Here is a 5,372-nt window from a genome sequence, read left to right on the forward strand (position 1 = left end):
GGACCCGATGATCTTAGAGGTCTTTTCCAACCTGAATGATTCTATGATTATCATCCTAGGCAATACACTTAGTACGGAAGTAGATCTATAATACAGTATCCAGAATATATTGCCACCTTTAATGCTCAGTACTATACACAGTAACATCATCAGAAATCACTTAAAACGATATGAGGCATTAACATGTATAATTATAAATGAAGTCAGAATCTCTGTAATACCCGAATTTTTAGTGTTCAGATCATACAGGACATTTTACAGCAGTGCTTAACTCTTCTTTTGTGAATTTTCATTATCTGAAGTTACTTTGTGTTTCCTATTTATTTCAGAAAACTGAACTTGCACTATTTACTATCTAGCAGAAAGAATCCCAGATCCTGAAGATGACACGAACAGTTCCTTGGACTGCAGTTTCACTGTTGGAGATACCCCACTGAACACATTTCTTGATAGGGTAGGTATTACCAGACAGATAAATCAAAGTTAGCTTTGAGAAACGTTTCGGACGTTCACCTGCAATCTTATTAATTTTACTGCCTGCCGAATTCAGCGTGGTCAGGTTAGTGAAGCTGGGTAACACATCGGGCCTCATTTCCCGAACAAATATTCGGAGATACCAAACAATTTTCTGACCTTTCAGGTTTGGAAAGCCACGAAGCAGAAATTGTAGTCGGGTTTGTTTTGATGCAAACCGAGCTTTGTCGGGGTTCAGGAGGGAGAGAAGGCTCCCGGTTCAGTTCTTGCGCTGCTGCTGTTTGCTAGAGGGAGGCTTGTGACGGGCTGCAAACGGGGGCTGCTGGAGGCGGTAGAATTGGTAACTCCAGTCTCGGTTGCAACACGGGTAGCCGAGGCTAGGCTTCCCGGGAGATCTAGGGAACGAGGCAAAGAAGCGTTTGCAGGAATACAGACAGATAATTCCTTTTCACACACCGGGATTTAATCTCCTCAGTTTCAAAGCCAAAAGATTAAAGACGTTCTAGACGGGTTGTGAAACGTGAACATGAATGTGAAAAATTAAGCTCTTGTTACTAATGCTTAAGCTTATTTTTTCTTAATAGCAAAATTTTCCCGTTTCTGATATAAGTATGAAACAAATGGTTAAGTATAGACCAGAACTATAAGAAAGGTCTTTAAAATAGTTATATTGACATGGATTAATATAGTTTACCGCAAAGAACTTGGACATTGGCTAACTCTGCGGAACACTGTAGTTACAGTCTCCAATTCTTTTATGCACACACAAAAAAACCCCCAAATTACTGACAAATAACTAATGGCGACCCTAACAGACCAAACCAAGATTAAACAAACAACATATTCCTATTTAAGGAAGTTTAAGTGGTAGGAATGGCATTTCTGATAAAAGTTTGGTTTAATTTTTAAAATAAGAGTCTAACTTACCACTTGGAACAGAAGAGCACAAATATACCTTTCCATATGCCCACTGGAAGCTTGAGATCTTCAAAACCCCTAAAAGCAAAATAAGCCTTAATATACGTGCAAACAGAAAGCTCAGAACCATAAGGGAAATATTTTGCTTATATAATAATTTTATATTGATAATTTATCCAAACAAATTTTTTAAAAAACCCTGAATATTTTTTACTTTCTACATGATAATAGTTGAATGTCCGAACGGTGACCTCAAGTTAACTGCGGAATTTTAAATGCAATGTGGGCAATATACTTACATTTCACGACGTGAGAGTTCCTCCTGTAATTCTGGTATGTTTGTCCTGACAATTGGGGTGAGATAAAGGACTATAACGATAGTTTTGACATACCCGTTTGTCAAAAAACAAGTCAAGATTCACGGTTTTCTTCTCTTAGTTTCTGAAGCGTCTGACAGAGGCGGATTAAACGTGCCTTCATGTTGTGACCGCTCATGGTTACCCGTGGAGAACCTCTTAGGATGTGTCACATCAGCCTTCCTTGGTTGCTGCAACAACGTATTAAAGCTAAAGCCACGATCGGACTCGCCATCCATCGAGACTTTAAGTATATCGTAATATACATGTAACACCAAAAAAAAGTTACAGAGGTAAGATGAAGTAAACTTTTTCTCCTATTTTTAATACTCGGTCTTCATGTATATAATTAAACAACAGAACATCTGATCGACGCAAGTGAGGACAAGTAGTCAATTTTTTGGGCTTTAATGTGTTGAAAGAAGTATTTTAGACATTTAAAAAATATACTCAAGTCGACCACATGAATATCTCAATTTCAGACTGTCCTGAAGAGTATTATATAAAAGTTTTCACTTATCAGAAGCACATACAAAACACCTCCCCCACAAAATACTTCACAGATTTCTCCAGTTCTGGATACGCAACATCGCAGTAAAAATGGGTACAAAATCAATCTCTCAAAAATCTTCTTTGCCTGTCACTCTCTGGAGGGGCGTCCTTGGATTGTCACAGAAAAAACACCCCCATCTGAGGTCTCAGAATTCCGGTACTGTTTGTCACCCTAACCACAAAACCCGCTGCAGGAATCGTACCTTGCGACTCATCCCCACCCCGCCATCCTCCGTCACGCCAGAATACGCAGCCACCTGCACCTCACCGAACGGCTCAAAATGAATTAAATTTGAAACCCTAATTAACTGAAAGCTATTTAATTGGACAAGCGTAGCATGGATCATACCTTAATACACAACCATAAAGACTGGCTGTACTAACGTACGGCTGAAGAAAAACCCCGGGTGTGATCCTGCTGTCAAAGTACAACAGATAGCAAACTCCAAGGACAGTCAGTTCAGAGCGAAGATGATACATCTCGTTTGTTGCTGTATTTAAAAAAAAATACATAAAAACACACACACAAAGTGAGGGGGTTTTGAGTGTTCTGACACTGCCTCTAGTGATCAGTTCTGAAGACTTGTGAGGAAAAGAGCAAAAAGAACAGAAAATTCAAGTCCTGAGAACTCATTCGTGTAACTCTTACTTCATCCTATAGCCCCAAACCATTGGCTGCAGTAAGTGAAAACTCCAAAGAGACCACCACTTTCTACACTCTTAACTCTCCAGTGTAGTGGGGAGAAAAGTCAGGGTTTTTTTGCACATTCAACCGTTCTAGCAGCCCAGCATATTGTGTTGAACCGTATTAAGGTTTTCAAAATAAGTCAGTATTTTCAAAGCTCAGATTATTCTTGCTTGAACTCTTACTCTACCGGAGAGCATGATGAAAATGAGACAAAGACACGTTAACTACAAATGCAGACAGCAGGTGTAAATACACAACAGACTGATGTATGAAAGTTTGAGAAAAAGAAACTGCATTTAAAAGCACTTTAAAGATGTACATTCTTGTATTTATTATGTGTAAGAAATCGAGAGAGGTCGAAGACAGGTCTGCTTTCATACTGCTCTACATGGGAAACTAATTCTCCAGCTCAGAGCGAACACAGCGAGAGCGCTGTGGTCCATTTCCAGGGAGCGCTACAGAAGGCTTACAGATCGTTCGGCTCGGGCACCGAACAAATCAGACCTGAATCGGAAACTTCAGTGGAAAAAAAAACCGACCACTTCTTTTTAGACAGCTATTAGAGTTTATTTCCCTTCTACAGTCAGTAGGAAAAGCTGATGCTGTAAGCTGTACCTAAGGCTCCCAGTCTCTCCTCCTGCCCAAACTCCCAGGAAGCACGACGAGAACCTTTGTGAGCAGCTGGAAGGTTTTTGGTTTTTTTAGCCAAAGCCAGTTCTGCTTGCTTTTACACAGCTAAGAGGGAACAACCCTGGCCCCAATTAATCCTGGTGACAAACAAACTAAACAAACAGCTTAAGCTGCAGGTTGACAAGTTATTTGTCTACAGGAGGCACCCAGACATATAGCATAGTGCCGTACGACTGAAATAACCGACAACTTCCCATGCATTCCAGCTGTAAGGGTATTCCCACTGCACTCTCAAGCGGCTGCGGAAAGGACAAAATTTCATTTTCTAAGCAGTGATTTTTAGAAGAAGTGACATCAGCAAATAAGATGTTGGCACCATTCTTCCATGACAGTTATCAATGCACAGGTCACCTAACTATTCCTACACATAATGGTTTTCAGTCCTTGAAAGTGAAGCGTTAAGGATGATGTCACTAAAACCACAGTTAGAAATCCTATGTATTCACACGTCGATAAACTTCACACAAAAAACAATGCTAACAAAGAGATGTAGTCACGGTCCTACAACCACATTTTACCCTGGGCTGACACCAAGCAGTGAACACATTTAAGTTGACGTTTTTGGATTACACAAAACCTATTCAGGAAAACGAATTACTCTCCCTTCTACAAAACACTGTCTGCATTTGCCTACACACAGCCACAGTTTTCCCACATTCCTCTGCACGTTCACCCACAAATTCTGTGTCACGTTCTTACAAACAAGCTTCTCTCTCTTCCTGTTTCCAGACTAAATTAATACACCAGATTCCTTGCCAAGGTATTCGAGATTAATGTTTTTTCGATAACTAAAACTGAAGACTATTAGTTTTTCAGAGAATTTAATCTCTTCGAAAATGACTTACTCCTCTACTTCCTCTATGATCCTCAGACGGGGCTACATGCTGCCCACAGATGAAGGGCTCCCGGCCTCCTCTCCCTCTCCAAATAGATGCCACCTCTTATTGTTTCCAGTAGTAAATGAAGCCACGTTGCAGCAGGAAGAATAAGGACCTGATCTAGCGCAATGAGATCCAGGAGGGCACTGAAGGTGCCATTGCCTTCTTTTATTCCAGTCCTTTCTACGGGCAGTGATATCGCAGCCTGAATGAAATACAGAAAAGTACAAATCACTGGAATCACTGACTTTTTTTTTTAATCTCTACAAACAAGGACTATCTTTGAAAAATTTATTTTACAGTCACAGAAAATGATTTCTGCATTGGAAAAGTCCATAGTTTGAGAATGCACATCGCACTTCTGTGCAGCCAATATGGATTCATTATGAAGCTTAAACAACCAGCTTATTTCTAAATTCTAGAAGCAACTGCCTTTACAAATCACAAGCAAGCTAATACTGAAGAGCCCAACAAAAGAAATCCTCTTGGTGCTTCCAAAATTCTGTCACTAACTGAGCACACAGATCAAAGAAAACCCACCAGCCAGATTCCAGAGTCTGAAGACTGATGAAATAAATCCTTAAAGAGACTGTTAAATTACTTTCCAATTTTCTGAAAGCCTTTTGGTCAAATTCTTGCACATTGCAGTCAGGGTCAGGAGAACTAAGCTCTTGTCATAAAGTTATTACAGCTACTTACAGGTGAAGCTTTCTAAGAGCACAACTAAACATAGAATAGCACATCTTTAAAGCGTATTAGTTCTTTGAGGGGATGAAGCGTCACAACAACAAAAGTACACATGAAATAAAAAGGAAA

Source organism: Pygoscelis adeliae, unplaced genomic scaffold (genome assembly GCF_000699105.1).
Source record: "Pygoscelis adeliae isolate BGI_AS28 unplaced genomic scaffold, ASM69910v1 Scaffold114, whole genome shotgun sequence".
Classification (NCBI taxonomy): domain Eukaryota; kingdom Metazoa; phylum Chordata; class Aves; order Sphenisciformes; family Spheniscidae; genus Pygoscelis; species Pygoscelis adeliae.